Source organism: Nerophis lumbriciformis, linkage group LG24 (genome assembly GCF_033978685.3).
Source record: "Nerophis lumbriciformis linkage group LG24, RoL_Nlum_v2.1, whole genome shotgun sequence".
NCBI lineage: Eukaryota > Metazoa > Chordata > Actinopteri > Syngnathiformes > Syngnathidae > Nerophis > Nerophis lumbriciformis.
Window position 1 is genome coordinate 26608378 of NC_084571.2, and position 20534 is coordinate 26628911.

General features: G+C 38.8%; 1 protein-coding gene and 8 non-coding genes across 11 annotated transcripts in view; 1 reads left to right on the plus strand and 8 right to left on the minus strand.

The window, feature by feature from the left end:
• znf385c (zinc finger protein 385C) overlaps positions 1-20534 on the plus strand; it is a 409652-nt gene that overhangs the window by 63116 nt on the left and 326002 nt on the right. The window lies entirely within an intron of this gene.
• On the minus strand, positions 4027-4120 carry trnai-uau (transfer RNA isoleucine (anticodon UAU)). The gene is made up of 2 exons: positions 4083-4120; positions 4027-4062 (listed from the first exon to the last, which is right to left on the minus strand). It is a non-coding gene; the product is annotated as a tRNA-Ile (tRNA).
• On the minus strand, positions 10731-10824 carry trnai-uau (transfer RNA isoleucine (anticodon UAU)). The gene is made up of 2 exons: positions 10787-10824; positions 10731-10766 (listed from the first exon to the last, which is right to left on the minus strand). It is a non-coding gene; the product is annotated as a tRNA-Ile (tRNA).
• trnai-uau (transfer RNA isoleucine (anticodon UAU)) lies at positions 11473-11566 on the minus strand. The gene is made up of 2 exons: positions 11529-11566; positions 11473-11508 (listed from the first exon to the last, which is right to left on the minus strand). It is a non-coding gene; the product is annotated as a tRNA-Ile (tRNA).
• On the minus strand, positions 12198-12291 carry trnai-uau (transfer RNA isoleucine (anticodon UAU)). Its single transcript has 2 exons — positions 12254-12291; positions 12198-12233 (listed from the first exon to the last, which is right to left on the minus strand). It is a non-coding gene; the product is annotated as a tRNA-Ile (tRNA).
• Positions 12937-13030, minus strand: trnai-uau (transfer RNA isoleucine (anticodon UAU)). The gene is made up of 2 exons: positions 12993-13030; positions 12937-12972 (listed from the first exon to the last, which is right to left on the minus strand). It is a non-coding gene; the product is annotated as a tRNA-Ile (tRNA).
• Positions 13700-13793, minus strand: trnai-uau (transfer RNA isoleucine (anticodon UAU)). Its single transcript has 2 exons — positions 13756-13793; positions 13700-13735 (listed from the first exon to the last, which is right to left on the minus strand). It is a non-coding gene; the product is annotated as a tRNA-Ile (tRNA).
• On the minus strand, positions 15186-15269 carry trnai-uau (transfer RNA isoleucine (anticodon UAU)). Its single transcript is given in 2 exon segments — positions 15186-15221; positions 15232-15269. It is a non-coding gene; the product is annotated as a tRNA-Ile (tRNA).
• trnai-uau (transfer RNA isoleucine (anticodon UAU)) lies at positions 19187-19280 on the minus strand. The gene is made up of 2 exons: positions 19243-19280; positions 19187-19222 (listed from the first exon to the last, which is right to left on the minus strand). It is a non-coding gene; the product is annotated as a tRNA-Ile (tRNA).

The following is a 20534-nucleotide window of genomic DNA, read 5'->3' on the forward strand; positions in this document are numbered from 1 at the left end:
TTTATAAACAATAAAAATGACAAAAGATTTTGTGATAATAAAAAATATCGATGTAATCATCATTGGAGTATTGACTAAATACGGTTCTTGTACTTGGTATCATTACAGTCAATATTTGTATAGCTCCACCCCATTTGTTTACATTGGGGAACACTAGCTTGCTGTTAGCGTTTGGCACATGAAAAAAAGTACAGTTTTTTTAAGAGACTGTATAGTACCTTTTTTAATTCATTCATACCGCAGTATTTTATTAGTACTGGTATACCGTACAACCATAGTATACAAAAATGCTAGTATCCACTGTCCACGTATTGTTGTCATTGGTGACGTTTCTCCCATCAGACGTTGCCACTGTGAGTAACTGGCTCAGTTATTATCCACACATGTAATATACATTTACAGTACACATAGAAAAATAACTGCAATAATATATGGGTACATATGAATTTGCTGATGCACAAAGATTGGTTCAAAGACATGTTCTGTGTTGATTTATTTAATAAGGGGGCCGTGCAGCAATCATGGCTGCCATCAGAGGGCTGCATGTAACGGTGACTATATATGAATATAAACATAGAATATTTATGTTGCACAATTTGCATAGGCAACTGTTTTCTATTATAATATTTTTTTACTTTAAGATTGATTGATAACTTGCTCAAGGGGACCATTGATATTTTAGTATTTATTTTTTTGATAAAATGGTTTGAACATCTTGTTGCATGACCAGATGATATTAAAGTGTAGAACATATGCAATTGCATGCAGTATATTTTTAGGTCCTGTCATAGTCTGTGGTCTGGATTATGTTTTTGTTATTTTTTTGTTAGTTTTTAGACTCTTTTAGTTCCTGTTTGCGCTCCCTTGTTTGTTTTAGTTTCCATGACGACTTATGATTTTCACCTGTCTCTTTCGTTCGGGTCACACCTGTCTCTAATCAAGAGAGACTATTATTTAAGCCTGTCGTTGCCAGTTAGTCGGTCTGGCGACATTGCTCTTGTCATGCTCTTTTCATGCTTGTGTCATGCGATTACTTTGTTCATGCTGTTCGTACCTTGCCAAGTAAGTTTTGTTTATTTATGCCACAGTTAGCGACTTTCATGTTTCATGTCCTATGTTTTTTTTTGCCTTAGATTTTCGCGTGCGTTAGGCACGCTCGCCTTCGGGTTGTTTTCTGTTGTTTTTTGTACCCTTTTGAGTTTTGGAGAATAAATATGTTCCTATCTGCTACCGTTGTCCGGGAAAGTCAGTTTGCGTCTTGGGAGAACAATCCTCGCAGTAAGCTGCGAAAACCCCCTCGTCGTGACAGGTCCCAATTGAAAAAAAAAATGAAATTATCAAGAAAGTGTTTTAATATTCCCAGCTTTTTCACAGGCCACTTTAAATGATATTGACCATACTTGCCAACCTTGAGACCTCCGATTTCGGGAGGTGGGGGGTGGGGGAGGGGGGCATGGGTGGGGGTGTGGCGGGGGGCGTGGTTGGGGGCGTGGTTAAGATATATATATATATATATATAAGAAATACTTGACTTTTAATACATTCTAGCTATATATATAAATAAATAAAAGAAATACTTGAATTTCAGTGTTCATTTATTTACACATATACACACACATAACACTCATCTACTCATTGTTGAGTTAAGGGTTGAATTGTCCATCCTTGTTCTATTCTCTGTCACTATTTCAGAACACACACATTATACAAATATACATTATAAAATCAATAAGAAAACGGGTGCTCTATTTTGGGAGTCTGAATTAGGATCAGAAGTTCCTATATAAACATTGCACACTCACGTCGCCTTTTTGTATTGATTACTGCAGCTGTGCACTGGATTCATTCACAAATACAAACTACAACTCACAAACACTTTAGAGTTAGGCTCCACCATCAGAATGTGTACTTAAACTTATAAAGATCACATGGATATTATTCAGTGAGTTGATTCACCAAAACTAACCTGTTATACAGGAGGAAAAAGCACACAGGACGTTTCAATTGTTCACAGACTGGTCGCACTCATCAGAATGACAAGACACTTCCGGTCTGCAGGTGATAGCATTCAATTGGGAAGAAATGCCCTACTGCCCCCTACTGACCAATGTGAATACTGATAAATGTGTAATGACAGCTCCAAAAACGAATTCAAACCACAAAATAAAATAAATAAATCAACACAAAAATGTGACACATTATGGGTGGGTCACATATGCATGTACAGTAGATGGCAGTATTGTCCTGTTTAAAAGTGTCACAACATTGCTGTTTACGGCAGACAAACTGCTTTACGGTAGACGAATACTTGACTTTTTTTTTTTTTTTTTAAAGCTCCAATTAATTCCCTTTTAGCCTTCATTTCAGTACTGTTGATGCACTGGAGAATAATACAATCTGTTGATCAGCGCTAGGAATTTTCAAAATGGGGTCCCTGAGACCCCATCAAGTCATAAAAATGGGGTCCCACAGTAAATTGTTGGGGCCCCACTTTTTTGTAAGCATTTTGAAAAAAAAAAGAAGATAAACGCATGCATTATCCTGTCATATCTAACATTCTATATTGTGTTTTGGAAAAAGGTTGTCATAAACGTTACTTAATTCATAAAAAAGAAAACAAATGTCTGGTTTCCCTGCTCTTCAGGGGAGTCTTGGGTTTCACAATGTAAAGCGCTTTGAGTCACTTGAGAAAAAGCGCTATATAAATATAATTCACTTCACTTCACTTCACTTGACTGCTGTTGTTGTGTGTTGTTACCGCGCTGGGAGCTGAAACTGCCTAACAATAAACCCACATAAGAAACCAAGAACTCGCCCTCGATCATTAGCTGTTTATGTTGTGGGAAAGTGGACGTGTGAACAGGCTGTCAACACGTCACTCAGGTCCGCATGGAGCTGGAGGGGGCGTGGCCTCCAGCTCCGCCTGAATTTAGGGAGATTTTCGGGAGAAAATTTGTCCCGGGAGGTTTTCGGGAGAGGCGCTGAATTTCGGGAGTCTCCCGGAAAATCCGTGAGGGTTGGCAAGTATGGATATTGACGGACCACATGAAATGATGTGACGGACCTCATAAAATGATTTGGCGGACCACATAAAATGATGTGGTAAACCACACCAAATGATGCAGCGGACCACGTAGATGACATGGCTGGCCACTCAAAATAATGTGGTGGACCACATAATTAAATTGACGGAACACATAAAATGATTTGGCGGATCAGTGATTCTCAAACTATGGTACGTGTACCACTAGTAGTATGCGGGCTCCATCCAGTGGTACATCAAAACAATCCCTTGATAAAAGTACAGTGTTTTATTTCCTATATTCAAACACAGTGTTACTGTTCAAACAGTGTGAATGATTTGGGTGGGCCTCATAAAATAATGTGGCGGACCACATAAAATGACTGAGTGGGCCACCTAAAATGATGTGGCAGACCACATACTGTAGACGAAGTGGCAGGCCTCTTAAATCAAATGGCAAGTCACATAAAAAAATGTTGCAAGCCACATAAATAATTTGGCGGGCCACATTAAATAATGTGGCAGACCATATCGATAAAGTGGCGGGCCTCTCTACCATGAATTGATTTACGTGGACCCCGACTTAAACAAGTTGAAAAACGTATTCGGGTGTTACCATTTAGTGGTCAATTGTACGGAATATGTACTGTACTGTGCAATCTACTAATAAAAGTTTCAATCAATCAATCAAACTCTTGTGGCAGGCCATATTTGCCTCCCGGGCCTTGAGATTGACTCCTGTGATTTATTAGGTTACTTGAATATTGGCATCAGGTTTTTTCAAGCGAAACCACACCTGTTGATTGAAGTACCACTCTCAGGTCATTGATGAAGTGATGTATACTTTTGGATGAAATGTTTTAATGTCATTCAATAAAATTAACAGTTTGATTTTAGCAGACTTTTTGTACACCATATGAACTTTACATGGAAAATAGGATGGTGCAATGTGGTCATCAAACGTTTCCAAAGGTCATTTGACAAACATCTCGTTAAAGATTTAGTGCTCCAGGTGAGGCTTGAACTCACAACCTCGGCATCACTCTGCAGGTTACTGTCTTATAAGTACCGCGCGCTAACCGATTGCGCCACTGGAGCTGCTGATACCCTCTTGATTTATGTACTTTTTTGTCAAAGTACTTTGTGGCGTCCTTGATGTGAGTCAGTGGGTGCGAGCAGCACGCACAAATTTAATGGCAGCTTATTAAACAAGTCAACCTTTAAATTACAGCAGACTGGCCTTGCATGCATGGCTAACTTCCTGCTAAAAAACAAGCACAGCAACAAGGATGGGCAGCACGCTCTTGACTGTCCCTCATGTCCATTCTCGCAGAATGACCTGATCTAACGCCAATTATTCTTTTTTTTTATAACTCTCGCTTGATGTTTGCCTCATTTCACATAATTTTAATGACTTTTATTGTATGTGCGTGATCGCATGCCTCGTGTTTTAGTGTAGGGGGAGGGCAATGAAGCTAAATGGGGACGTCTGTCACACTGTTTTTGGCCTTCCTCTTGCTGATTGCACTCCATTTTGTCTTGGTTTGAACAAGCTGTGGGAAAATTAGAGATGTCAAATAATGGCTTTTTTGCCGATATCCGATATTCCGACATTGTCCAACTCTTAATTACCGATTTCGATATCAACCGATATCGATATATACAGTCGTGAAATTATTATGCCTAATTTTGTTGTGATGCCCCGCTGGATGCATTAAACAATGTAACAAGGTTTTCCAAAATAAATCAACTCAAGTTATGACACTGCCATATTTATTATTGAAATTACAAAGTGCATTATTTTTTTTAACATGCCTTAAAACAGCAGCTTGGAATTTGGGACATGCTCTCCCTGAGAGAGCATGAGGAGGTTGAGGTGGGCGGGGTTGGGGGGGTTAGGGAGTAGCGGGGGGTGTATATTGCAGCGTCCCGGAAGAGTTAGTGCTGCAAGGGGTTCTGGGTATTTGTTCTGTTGTGTTTATGTTGTGTTACGGTGTCATTCTTGTTTGGTGTGGGTTCACAGTGTGGCGCATATTTGTAACAGTTAGATTTGTTAAAGTTATTTTTCACAAAACTTCGTCTCACACTTGTTCGCTAGCTAGCAAGGTACAAGCTAACACTCTTACCGAGGTTGAATCCGTATCTTCCCTTTGGCTTTAAATGCTTGTGTATCGCAGATGTACTGTCATTAAAAAAACAAGGTTCGCTTTGCAAAATGAGCAAGGTAGTCATGTTTTTAACAAGAATAGGAGGAAATGTTCTCATACTGGCGATGTTTTTGCAAGGGGCGCAACAGACCCGTTTCCGGCCGGAAAAACACCAGTGATGACGTCACGGCAAATTTTATTGTTGACATTTGTCGACAGTGTCGATTAATTGTTGCAGCCTTAGATGTAAACTGTAAGATTACTAATTCAGTGTTAATATTGGAGTGAGCCCTTGGCCCCTTTGTAGTAGAAAAGGTCAAATTTAAAAAGCAAATTTATTTATTTGCAATTATTGTAATTATTTATTTTAAAAAATTCCATTATTCATTTACTATTTTATCATTTATTTGTATTTAGTTATTAACTGCTCAGGCAATGTTAACTGCTGCTAATATAAAAAACAGAACAATCACGTTGCTCTCCCAACACTTTTTTTGTTCTCCCAACACCCTCCATCCATCCATTTCCTACCGTTTGTCCCTTTCGGGATCACGGGGGGTCGCTGGAGCCTATCTCAGCTGCATTCGGGCGGAAGGTGGGGTACACCCTGGACAAGTCGCCACCTCATCGCAGTTCTCCCAACACATACTCTCCAAATCCTTGCCTATTTTCTCTGTATTTGCCTCCTGACCTTTATTATTGGTGCTGTCTCTACCCGTGTGAAGGACCATTTGCTGTCTGAGGTCACTTAGTGGCCCAAAGCCTCCAAAGTGAAGATTAAACCATAGCTTAGCACATGAAACGCCTCTGACTAGTTTCAGTTTTGTAATTCCTTACGACAGCGTCCTAAAAATACACGTTTGCCGACTTGATCCGATCCTGTCTCATGCTGTCAGACTGCAGAAACGATGACTCAGATCTTATTTCATCCCACGTTTGTATGTGTGTCACCGTGTCACGTACAGAGGTGGGTAGAAAAGCCAACAATTGTACTCAGATAAGAATATAGTTACTTTAGACCAGTGGTCACCAACCTTTTCGAGCCCAAGATCCCTGGTCTCAGCCAAAAAACCAAAGCAAGATCTACCCTTGTGTCCACTATGTTTTATACATCATGTGTATATTATGTGTGTGTGTATATATATATATATATATATATATATATATATATATATATATATATATATATATATATATATATATATATATATATATGTCTTAATAAGGTTATCCAAAAAATAGTGCTCGATACCGTAGTAGAGCGCAATATATGTATGTGTGGGAAAAAATCACAAGACTATTTCATCTCTACAGGCCTGTTTCATGAGGGGGGGTACCCTCAATCATCAGGAGATTTTAATGGGAGCATTCACATACCATGGTTTATATAGGGCACAGAGTGGGTGGGTACAGGCTGGCGTAGGGGCGTGGTGATTGGCTCATGTGTTACCTAGGAGGTGTTTCCGTCTGTGGCGGCATGCTGTTACAATTTCGCTGCGCTTGTTGAGGGATGACAGGTCTGGACGGTAAATAATAAACAGTTTCTCTTTCAAGCATAGGTTGCATCTTTTATTACCACTATTGTAAGGTGTGCTGGATGCAAGAATTTGCCATGTTATTGAATATTCAACATTATTGTCTTTGAGGTCCCAAATGTGTTTGCTGAGTTCTGTGGTATTCCGCAGGTTTTGGTTCCTGAAAGAAGCCTTGTGATTGTTCCATCTGGTTTTGAATTCTCCCTCGGTTAATCCTACATATGTGTCGGATGTGTTAATGTCCTTGCGTATTACCTTAGATTGGTAGACAACTGATGTTTGTAAGCACCCCCCGTTGAGAGGGCAATCAGGTTTCTTTCGACAGTCACAGCCTTTGTTGGTTTTGGAGTCGCTCTGTCCGGGGGCCGACGGCTCATTTGCAATTGTTTTGTTGTGGTTTGAGATGATTTGTCGTATATTGTTCATGCAGCTGTAGCTCAATTTAATGTTGTTCTTGTTGAATACTTTTCTTAGGGTGTTGTTTTTGGGAAAGTGTTTGTCAATCAGATTGAGGAATTTGTGTCCAATGTTAGTTGAGACGACACCCTAAGAAACACCCTAAGAAAATTAATATGAATGAGTAGATAAATTACACATGTCTTTGAGACCAAAGTGTCTCAACATTGTGTGGTTTGGGAAAGGCAAGACAATGAAAACAAGGATGCCTGCTTGCCAATTAGGGATGTATATTTACTTTTTCACTAAGCAGGTTAATACAGTTTTCACATAGTGTACCTACAGTTGTCTTCCATATATGCTGTGTGCGCTAACATTCAAAAACTGAAGGAGAAGCATTTTATATATATCAGTAATTAGATATGATGCATTTATAATATATAATAATGTACAATATAATAATTCAAGAAGCATAAATAATTGATTCATAATCAAATCGTTGCCCCTGAATTGTAATCTAATTGTGTGGTGCTCAAAGTTTCCCACCCAAGTCACACATGATGTTGTAACAGCGCAACTGTGAGCATACACACAGCTAAAATACAAACAAATATCTAAAACTTACCGCAACGTGTTTATTTTTTAGTTGGAAGTAGAATTTTTGTAGGCAGAAATGTGACCATTTGTATTGACACAGATGACAGTGCATATAAATGTTCTTTTTCATAGTTTTAAGTACACATTAAAGAGTGAAACAGAGTCATGCGACATATCATGTCTCTCCAAGGAGCCAAATGAATACATATTTGCAAGCAGTAATCAATAAGTCATAAATAAATATAATGGTGATTTGAAAGAATGCAGAATGAAACGCAATGTAGCAAAGTAAAAGTAGCATTTCTTCTTCACATAATTATTCAAGTAAAAGGTACGTTGCATTAAAACTACTCTGACAAGTACAATTTATCCAAACAGTTACTTAAATAAATATAACTGAGTAAACATAGCGCATAAATAATACTGCACACTAGGGCTGTGAATCTTTGGGCACCGCACGATTTAATTTGATTCGATTCTAGGGAGTAATGATTCGATTCACAATCGATTCTCGATTCAAAACGATTCTCCATTCAGAATGAATACTTTTTGGGTGCCAGTTATTTTATTAGCTGCATTCCTTCATAAAATGGATAACAGCTCTGATAATTTTTAAAATATGACTTAAAAGAAAACTGGTATTGTTTAACAAAATTCTACCCAAACAATTAATAAAGTCAAATACAAATAAAGCAACGAGAGAAGTCTGTGGAGGACATATCTAAAAAAAATATATAAATGTATTTTTGATTTTTTTTTTAATCGATTAAGAATTGTTACAAATAAGAATCATGATTCATTTGAAAATCGATACGTAAAAAAATCACCAGAAAATGTCTGGTGGTTGGGGGCAGTGTGTGAGTTCAGCGTCCATCAGCCGTGGATGTTGTTAACCTATATTTTTACAGATAGTGTGTCGAATGAGAACAGAATCTACATGTAGAGTTGGCAAGTGATGATCTGCTAGGCTGATCCACGGTTCTGCAGGGATTTCACCCCCTCCCCACTCCATTGACTGGCATGTTAATTAGTCATGGAAAATGGTTCGCATTACACGCTTAGCCCGTACTAGTCAGTAATCCTCCGCCCTTGGCTGGGAGAAAGTCATTGACTGGATAGAAGTGTGCGTAACCCTCACTTTATTTACACACTCTTGCATACAGTAATCTTATCTCTGTTTGTGGATACAGAAAGGAGTTCATGCATTTAATCACTATCATTCTTTTTTTTATTGATTGACAGCATAAGGAGGTGGTTGTTTTTTTTGGATCTTACTTAGTTCTCAAGGTTGGTTTTAGAGTCTGCCCCGTGATGCAGTAACATACAGGAATCAGTAGTTGAACAGTCATTAAGGTGAGGCTCAAAGATTGGTTCAAAGTCTACAAGATGTTTTCTGGGTTGAGTATTAGTTCAGTACTAGTTCTATCCTATATTATCCCCCCACAAACTCATCTACTTGGAGACCTAGAGATTTAATGATTAATTTACCAATCAGAAGTGGTCAGTACATTGTACTGTACATAAACAATGAGATAGTGTCTGGTGTAATGCATTGTGGACATCAAACCTGTTGCAAAGATCATTTCATTAAATGAGAACATTATCCCAATTTCAGAAGGGTTAAAACCATTAAAAATCAGTTCCCAGTGGCTTATTTTGTTTTTCGAAGTTTTTTTCAAAATTTTACCCATCACGCAATATCCTTAAAAATAGCTTCAAAGTGCCTGATTTTAACCATCGTTATATACACCCGTCCATTTTCCTGTGATGTCACATAGTGATGCCGATACAAACAAACATGGCGGATAGAACAGCAAATTATAGCGACATTAGCTCGGATTCAGACTCGGATTTCAGCGGCTTAAGCGATTCAACAGATTACGCATGTATTGAAACGGATGATTGTAGTGTGGAGGCAGGTAGCGAAAACGAAATTGAAGAAGAAACTGAAGCTATTGAGCCATATCGGTTTGAACCGTATGCAAGCGAAACCGACGAAAACGACGCGACAGCCAGCGACACGGGAGAAAGCGAGGACGAATTCGGCGATCGCCTTCTAACCAACGATTGGTATGTGTTTGTTTGGCATTAAAGGAAACTAACAACTATGAACTAGGTTTACAGCATATGAAATACATTTGGCAACAACATGCACTTTGAGAGTGCAGACAGCCCAGTTTTCATCAATTAATATATTCTGTAGACATACCCTCATCCGCGCTCTTTTCCTGGGGGTCTGGCGGCAGATTTCTTTGACTTTATCGTTGGAAATGCATCTGCTTTGAGTGTCGCAGGATATCCACACATTCTTGCTATCTCTGTCGTAGCATAGCTTTCGTCGGTAAAGTGTGCGGAACAAACGTCCAATTTCTTGCCACTTTCGCATCTTTGGGCCACTGGTGCAACTTGAATCCGTCTCTGTTCGTGTTGTTACACCCTCCGACAACACACCGACGAGTCATGATGTCTCCAAGGTACGGAAAACAGTCGAAAAAACGGAAAATAACAGAGCTGATTTGACTCGGTGTTTGTAATGTGTTTGAGAAAATGGCGGATTGCTTCCCGATGTGACGTCACGTTGTGACGTCATCGCTCCGAGAGCGAATAATAGAAAGGCGTTTAATTCGCCAAAATTCACCCATTTAGAGTTCGGAAATCGGTTAAGAAAATATATGGTCTTTTTTCTGCAACATCAAGGTATATATTGACGCTTACATAGGTCTGGTGATAATGTTCCCCTTTAAAAGATTCAGTGCGCTACGTGAGGTTCGAACTTACAACCACAAGCATCACTCTGCAAGTTACTGTCTTATAAATACACGCGCTAGATGACTGCACCACTGGAGCTTTTTCCTCACCTTTTTTATTGTTTTATGAAATTAATGCGTCACGTTCCTGATATGACTCAGTGGTTGTGAGCAGCAAATTTAGTGGCATTTTATTAAAGAAGACGCTAACTCATCTGCACAAAGACTAAATCCTTATTTTTTTAATTTTATGGACTACTCACAGATCATCATAAGGGTAAAAACTTGCTCCAGGTGAGGCTTGAACTCACAACCTCGGCATCACTCTACAGGTTACTGTCTTATAAGTACCGCGCGCTAACCGATTGCGCCACTGGAGCTTACGTCAAGGTCTTTGTCAGTTTGGTTTTCAATAATTATTATTTTTGCGAATAGATAGAAGGACATTCATCAAATTGGGACACAAATATTGGTTGAGGTGTTGCTGGACCTTACAACAGCCCTCACAAATGCATTGGCAAATTATTAAACAAAATGCAAACTCAAGAAAGCAGGTTAACTGAATATGACGCCAACTCTTTTGAATCTTTTCACCAGAGATTGAATGTGCTTCGATGGCTGTATCTTCTTGTCAACAAACGGGATATATTTTGGATGGCAAGTTTGTCACTTCAATCGTTGATTTGTTGTTCAATATTCCCATTGTATGCGTGTGTGTATGTTGTTGTCTGCTGTCGCCTTTATTACAAACACGGCTTATAAGTACTGCACGCTAACCAACTGTGCCATTGGGATTTCTTTAGAAGGTTTTTATTAGATGCATTTTTTTTATAAAGATCATTCCCGTATTTCAGACTGGAGGAATTATGTTTTTGTGCGTAGATAGTCAAAAGTTGAAGATCTGTCATTAGGTTGGTGTACAACAATTGTGTTGAATATTATTTTACTCCAATGTTGTCATTAGGTTTACACATGCTCCCTGTAAAAACACCTGAACTACTTGTCATTGAGGAAGTAAAGGACTTAATTGCTCCAGGTGAGGTTTGAACTCACAACCTCGGCATCACTCTGCACGTTACTGTCTTATAAGTACCGCGCGCTAACCGATTGCGCCACTGGAGCTTGTATTTAGGGTTTTGTCTGTTTGGTTTTAAGTAATCAATAATTTTGTGAGTAGATAGAAGATCTTTCATCAATATAGGCTCAAATATTGGTTGAAATAGTACATTTTATTGGTCCAGGTGAGATTTGAACTCAAAACAGCCCTCAAAAATGTATTGGCAACTTGTTAAACAAAATGCTAACTCATGTGGTCATAGACCTGAGAGGTATTCCAGAAAGCAGGATAAGTGAATAACCTGAGTATGTAAAGCCAAAGATTCCTCAGCTACCATGGTATCTTCCTCCAAAGCCAGGATTTATTCCTTGAACAGTGCTCCAGATGAGGCTCAAAGTCAGCATCACTTTACTGATTACTCACTTTTATGTACAGCACGCTAGCCAACTGCGCCACTGAGGCTTCTTTGTAGGATTTTATTCAATACTTTTTTTTTTCAAAGATCGTTTCTGTATTTCAGATTGTAGCAATTCTGTTTTCGCCATCAATATTTCGAAAGTTGAAGAACTGTCATTAAGTTAGAGTCCAAAGATTGCATTGATTATTAGTTTACTCCAATGTTGACATGAGGTTTACGCATGCTAATTGATAAAAATGGCTGAAGTACTCATCAATGAGGAGGTAAATAACTTCAATTGCTCCAGGTGAGGCTTGAACTCACAACCTCGGCATCACTTTGCAGGTTACTGTCTTATAAGTACCGCGCGCTAACCGATTGCGCCACTGGAGCCTGATTTAGTCAGTTTGGTTTTCAATAATGGATCATTTTGCACACAGATAGAAGCACTTTCATCACACTGGGGCACAAATATTGGTTGAAGTAGTACATTTTATTGGTCCAGTTGAGGCTTGAACTCACAACAGCCCTCAAAAATGTATTGGCAACTTGTTAAACAAAATGCTAACTCATGTGGTCATAGACCTGAAAGGTATTCCAGAAAGCAGGATAAGTGAATAACCTGTATATGTAAAGCCAAAGATGAGGGAATTTCAGGGTTTTCCGATCCAAAAAAGAGAGGTAAGTCAAAACCAGTCAGATACAATGGTAACTTCCTCCAAAACCAGGATTTATTCCTTGGACAGTGCTCCAGGTGAGGCTGAAACTCACAATCTCAGCATCTGCGCCAGTGGGGCTTTTTGAGAAGGTTTCAGTAGATACTTTTTTTAAGAGATCATTCCCGTATTTCAGACTGGAGCAATTCTGTTTTCCCAATCAATAGGTTTGTGCTTATATATACTCTATAGTTGAAGAACTGTCATTAAGTTGGGGTACAAAGATTGTGTTGATTATTAATTTACTCAAATGTTGTCATTAGATTTACGCACTGATAAAAACACCTAAACTACTGGTCATTGAGAAAGTAAATGACTCAAGTGCTCCAGGTGAGGTTTGAACTCACAACCTCGGCATCACTTTGCAGGATACTGTCTTATAAGTACCGCGCGCTAACCGATTGCGCCACTGGAGCTTGAATTTAGTCAGTTTGGTTTTCAATAATGGATAATTTTTCACGCAGCTAGAAGCACTTTCATCACATTGGGGCACAAATCGTTCACATTGGGGTGAACATATTGGTTGAAGTAGTACATTTTATTGGTCCAGGTGAGGCTTAAACTCGCAACAGCCTCACAAATACATTGGCAGCTTATTCAACAAAATGCTAACTCATCTGCTCAGAGACCTGAAATGGATTCCAGAAATTAGGATAAGTGAATAACCTGTATATGTAAAGCCAAAGATGAGGAAATTTCAGGGTTTTCCGATCCAAAAAAGAGAGGTAAATCAAATCCAGTCAGATACAATGGTAACTTCCTCCAAAACCAGAATTTATTCCTTGGACAGTGCTGCAGATGAGGCTCAAACTCACAACCTCAGCATCTGCGCCAGTGGGGCTTTTTGAGAAGGTTTCAGTAGATACTTTTTTTTAAGAGATCATTCCCGTATTTCAGACTGGAGCAATTCTGTTTTCCCAATCAATGTTTTTGTGCGTGGATAGTCGAAAGTTGAAGAACTGTCATTAAGTTTGGGTACAAAGATTGTGTTGATTATTAGTTAATGCTAACGTTGTTGTGAGGTTTACGCATGCTAACTGATAAAAACACCTAAACTCCTGGTCATTGAGGAAGTATGACTTAATTGCTCCAGGTGAGGTTTGAACTCACAACCTCGGAATCACTCTGCAGGTTACTGTCTTATAAGTACCACGCGCTAACCGATTACGCCACTGGAGCTCGGACATAGTCAGTTTGATTTTCACTAATGGATAATTTTGCATGCAGATAGATGTACTTTCATCACATTGGGGCACAAATATTGGTTGGAATAGTACATTTTATTGGTCCAGGTGAGGCTTGAACTCACAACAGCCCTCAAAAATGTATTGGCAACTTGTTAAACAAAATGCTAACTCATGTGGTCATAGACCTGAGAGGTATTCCAGAAAGCAGGACAAGTGAATAACCTGAATATGTAAAGCCAAAGATGAGGGAATTTCAGGGTTTTCCGATCCAAAAAAGAGAGGTAAGTCAAAACCAGTCAGATACAATGGTAACTTCCTTCAAAACCAGGATTTATTCCTTGGACAGTGCTCCAGGTGAGGCTGAAACTCACAACCTCAGCATCTGCGCCAGTGGGGCTTTTTGAGAAGGTTTCATTAATACTTTTTTTTAAGAGATCATTCCCGTATTTCAGACTGGAGCAATTCTGTTTTCCCAATCAATGTTTTTGTGCGTGGATAGTCGAAAGTTGAAGAACTGTCATCAAGTTGGGGTACAAAGATTGTGTTGATTATTAGTTTACGCTAACGTTGTCGTGAGGTTTACGCATGCTAACTGATAAAAACACCGAAACTACTGGTCATTGAGGAAGTAAAAGACTTAATTGTTCCAGGTGAGGTTTGAACTTACAACCTCATCACTCTGCAGGTTACTGTCTTATAAGTACCACGCGCTAACCGATTGCGCCACTGGAGCTTAGACATAATCAGTTTGGTTTTCAATAATGGATCATTTTGCACGCAGATAGATGTACTTTCATCACATTGGGGCACAAATATTGGTTGAAATAGTACATTTTATTGGTCCAGGTGAGGCTTGAACTCACAACAACCCTCAAAAATGTGTTGGCAACTTGTTAAACAAAATGCTAACTCATGTGGTCATAGACCTGAAAGGTATTCCAGAAAGCAGGATAAGTGAATAACCTGAATATGTAAAGCCAAAGATGAGGGAATTTCAGGGTTTTCCGATTCAAAAAAGAGAGGTAAGTCAAAACCAGTCAGATACAATGGTAACTTCCTCCAAAACCAGGATTTATTCCTTGGACAGTGCTCCGGGTGAGGCTGAAACTCACAACCTCAGCATCTGCGCCAGTGGGGCTTTTTGAGAAGGTTTCATTAGATACTTTTTTTTAAGAGATCATTCCCGTATTTCAGACTGGAGCAATTCTGTTTTCCCAATCAATGTTTTTGTGCGTGGATAGTCGAAAGTTGAAGAACTGTCATTAAGTTGGGGTACAAAGATTGTGTTGATTATTAGTTTATGACAACGTTGTCATGAGGTTTACGCATGCTAACTGACAAAAACACCTAAACTACTGGTCATTTAGGAAGTAAATGACTTATTTGCTCCAGGTGAGGTTTGAACTCACAACCTCAGCAGGTTACAGTCTTATAAGTACCGCGCGCTAACCGATTGCACCACTGGAGCTTGGGCATAGTCCGTTTGGTTTTCAATAATGAATAATTTTGCGTGCAGATACAATAATGTTCATTACATCGCATGTTCTATATCCATCCATCCATTTGCTACCGCTTATTCCCTTTGGGGTCGCAGGGGGCGCTGGAGCCTATCTCAGCTATAATCGGGCGGAAGGCGGGGTACACCCTGGACAAGTCGCCACCACATCGCAGGGCCAACACAGATAGACAGACAACATTTACACTCACATCGCATGTTCTATATGTGATAGTTATTTGAATGACTCTTACCATAATATGTTACGTTAACATACCAGGCACGTTCTCAGTTGGTTATTTATGCCTCATATAACGTACACTTATTCAGCCTGTTGTTCACTATTCTTTATTTATTTTAAATTGCCTTTCAAATGTCTATTCTTGGTGTTGGATTTTATCAAATACATTTCCCCCAAAAATGCGACTTATATATGTTTTTTCCCTTCTTTATTATGCATTTTCGGCAGGTGCGACTTATACTCCGGTGCGACTTATACGGTTTGTTTTCTGTGATGATTATTAGTTTACTCCAATGTTGTCATTAGGTGTATGCATGCTAAGTGATAAAAATCCAAACATTGGATGTATGCTTCATCACTGGTCTCTGAGGAAGCGAATAAACTAAATTCTTCCTGAACTTTCAACATCAATATCACTACAGGTTTTCTGTCTTATAAGTAACACATGCTAATTGATTGTGCCACTGGAGCTTGTCATTATTGATTTCATCGTCATCATCCTCATCATCATCATTATCCGGATACCATCTGCTCTCAGCAGGTCAGCAGACATGAGCCTCCACTTCTCGCGATATTGAGCCACCCGGATGCATTCATAATATTTCTGTTGGGTTCAGTTTTTGATGTTGTCAGTCCACGTTGTTCTTGGTCTACATCTCCCACATTTACCGTTAAATTGTCCCTCTAATAACAGTTTCTGAAGGTTGTTTACTTAAGCAATATGACCAAAGTAGGCTAGCAAAGTATTGATTGATTGATTGAAACTTTTATTAGTAGATTGCACAGTACAGTACATATTCAGTACAATTGACCACTAAATGGTAAGACCCGAATAAGTTTTTCAACTTGTTTAAGTCGGAGCCCACGTTAATCAATTCATGGTATAGTAGTAGTCTCTTGATGTTTAACTTACTTAGAACCTCTCCATTTCTCTTGATTAAACACAGGTTAATACAAATTGACATGATTTAAATCAACATAAATGTTTTACTTGAATGTGCGTCATTTATTTGCTCAAAACTTGGTAATATTTTTATATAAATTACCGTCTGGGTGTATTTTGTATTGAAATTTTCCTCAAATGCGGTCAAAATAAATTGTGTGATTAACGGTGGTGTAACGGTATTTTAGATACCGCGGCATTTCGTTTTTCAAAGTCTTCACAATAATACTGCGACGAGTGACGGTATCAAACAAAAACCTGATGTGTAGTTTTGGTGTAGCGCTTTGCCATTGGTCGGGTCTGATAATAAACTACATCTCCCAGAATCCTCTGCGCAGCGCAGGGCCCACAAGGTGGGGGTGTGGAACGCCGTTAGCAGGAAGTGAAGTGTGTTGGTAGAAGATGACAGGAATTATTATTTTGGACATTTCCTCAAAAAAAACATCAAAATAAGTAACTAAATGAATATAGTAAAACAATGAATAACTATTTCAGTTGTGTTGCTAACAAACACACAATCATACCCAGGCGAAAACATAACCTCTTTGGCAGAGGTAAGAAAGTCTGCTTTCTGCAGAGCAAAGTGTGGCACTTTCGTCTCGAGCTTTTTCCAGACAACACAGCCATGTCACACCGCACAGAGGAAAATCACCAAAACATTATTTACACTGATATACTCGAAAGCTACTTGATAAATCCTCAACCCGTCCATCCATTTCGAGGCCAGCTGCACTTGAGAGGAAGGCAGCGTACACCTTGGACAAGTCGCCACCTCATAAACTGTCATCTAGAAAATATATTTGAAGCCAGCGAAGCCAAACATCAGTTTGGGAGGTATTAACATTGTTAACAGTTAAACTGTTGGTTAACTTCTCTGACAAACAGCATTTTCCAAACTGATATAAACATGTCCACTGTGATATAAACACGTCCACTGAGGACACTTCTTCTCATAAAAGTGAGTATTATTGTTTTAAAATGGATGTTTACATTGTCATTTAAAAGACACTCAACTGTAAGGTTTGTTTTAATATAAGCTTGAAGCAGTGGATGTTCCCTTCACAATTGTTTGCACTTAAAAATAATTGTAGTCATAAAAACGATTAAAACATTTTAGCGTTATGTTTGTGTTCGGTTACAGTAAGTTTGTTTATCCTAAATTTCCTGCCACTTCATTTTACACACTACGACATTTTTAAGGCTTTTTTTGGGGGACATATACTACAATAATATCATACAGTGGCCTTAATACCGTGATAACATTGTGCTGTGAGATTTTGATACTGTTAAATTCCAAGTTATTAATCTGCGTATGTGCATGATTAATGCGATCATTTCTTGTGATCAATCAAATGAGTTAACTCATTATTTTTATCTATTATTAATTTAATTAGAATTGAGTTATTTTAGCACTGTGTAATTGTATGCAAATTTAAAATTCATCAGTTTTTATGAATCCCTTCTTTTGCAGTATATTTGATTAGTATTTATTTTTGTAATCGGCCTGACCTAAACTTTGATAATAATCTTCGGGATTAGCACATGATTTTATTTTATTTGACAAGTTTTATCCTGTTAAACTTGAAGTAGATTAGATATAGTTATTGAATATGATTAAAATAATCAATAAAATGACTAATTTAGTGTTAATTTTTTAGTCAAAAAGCTTACGTACCCCTGCTTTATGTGACTGAGAGGTAATGAGCAGCATGCACACATTTATATTAGTCCACAACTTTATGATTTCTGTGTTAATTATTAGTTTACTGGTACTCCCATATTGTCATTAGGTTTACGCATGCCAACTGATAATAATGAACACATCCGATGTATGTGTCAATCACTGGTCATTGAGGAAATGAATAAAACAGGCATGTGATTTTTCCGTCTAAAGTCGGAATTCCGTCTTTTTTAATCTCGGGAAAAAAAAAAAAATTATCTCCCGTTTTTCCGTTTTTTTTTCCCGACCCTAAATCAAGATTCGAGACATAGTTTATATTACGCTGTAGTTGATTGGTCGATATGTTCCTTGTGACCAATCAGGACATCTGTTATGAATGATGACGTTAATAACGTCATAATTCATAATGGTTATTACCGCCATTTTCCATATGTAAACGATGTCGGTTCTCGAGAGAAAGGATGCTTTACGAGTAAAAGAAATTGATAAACATGTCAAAAATAAGTTTCGATGGGACTGGATGGAAAGGGAAATCACTGATACTGTTGGGAAGAAGGAAGTTACGACTTTGTTCGGTGAAGGTTTTGTGCACGTGGTGTCATGATGGATCACGAGGTTTCAAGGCTTTGGAAGTACATGCGAAATGCCAAAAACATATGAAACAACTTGAAGCAAGGTATGTTCTATTAATGATGTTTTCATGTCTTTAAGCACTAAAATATTTTCTTCAAATGGTGCTGTGTTTGTTAATTTTAGCATGTTAAATTGGTGAAAAACCAGGAGCTTCGGGGGGCATCGCCCCCCTTGTCCCCCCACCAGGGCACCGCCCTGGACATGGCTGTAATGTAATCGGTGAACGAATTTTTTGAACGACTCAATTTAAGGAACTGATTCTAGTGATTCAGTACAGTCAAAAGAACTGCCGATCCCATCACTACCTGGCTGGGGGCCTTCGTCCCCCAGACCCCCAGAAATGTTTTCAGTCTTTTTCATTGTGGTCAAATCACATGCCTGATAAAAGCAAATGCTCCAGGTGAGGCTTGAACTCACAACCTCGGCATCACTCTGCAGGTTACTGTCTTATAAGTACCGCACGCTAACCGATTGCGCCACTGGAGCTTATGCAATACTATCCTTCGAAAGCCATTCTCCCAAAAAAGCATGTTCCTGTTTCAGAACGGAACAAGTCAGTTCTTCCCAATAAATCCTTTAGTTGGTATAAGATTGCAAGAAGAAAAAGAATTGTTTTAAAGACTACTAAACATCAGACATACAGTAGGTCTTATTGTAAGAGTGCAGTATATGTACGTCGCTGCCATGGAAATATGCTCATCAGGATTTGCTCATCACCTCATCTACAAGGACTGCATGATGATAGATTCTCATTTTTATTCCAATGTCAGCATGAGGCACCTTCTTCATGTCTCTCCCCCCTTTTGTACGATTTCACCTCACAGTCCATTTGGATAAATGAACGCGTTTCCCTTGCCAACTTCCGCTGCCGCCATCATCATGTTCAGTACAAAATAGGTAGTAATGGCTGTTCCCCTACCCCGCAATGATAATTGAGTGAGATCAGATTGTGAGTAATGGGCCGATGATGGCGTAATTGGCTGAAGACTTTGGATATGCTCGTTGTCTGTTCTGAGGAGAGATATTTTCTTTAGCAACCCATCTGTCATCATCATTTTGGTGATTACTCTGCGGACTGCTGTCATCATATTCATTACAGAGAGCCGTGGATCAGGAAATGAATTGTATTGCACAAAAGTGTGATTCATAATAACAGCTCATGACCCAACAACGAGTAACTCAAATTAATTAGCATGATATTTTGCCTATGATTGCTGTAGTACCAGTTTTAACATAAAACATTGTTTACATATTCATTGCACCACTGATTTTGTTTGGTTAATAAAAAGCTTGCTCAAGATGAGGGTCAAACATTAGCATCACTCTGCATGTTACTGTCTTATACTGTAAGCACTACATGCGCCACTGGAGCCTTCGGAAACAACCCCGTCAGGTGCGTTTTTTTCCCAGTTTTAGAGTAGACCAGTCATTAATTTTTTTGCAAATATGGCAGGAAGTACGAGAACAGTCAGTCAGGTTAAACAACTACCGGATGTTTTCCTGGTTGAATATTAGCTGGCTTTGACACTATCATCATGTTTAAAGTAGGGTTGTCAATGTTAACGCGTTAAAGGGGAACATTATCACCAGACCTATGTAAGCGTCAATATATACCTTGATGTTGTAGAAAAAAGACCATATAATTTTTTAACCAATTTCCGAACTCTAAATGGGTGAATTTTGGCGAATTAAACGCCTCTTCTAATATTCGCTCTCGGAGCGATGACGTCACAACGTGGC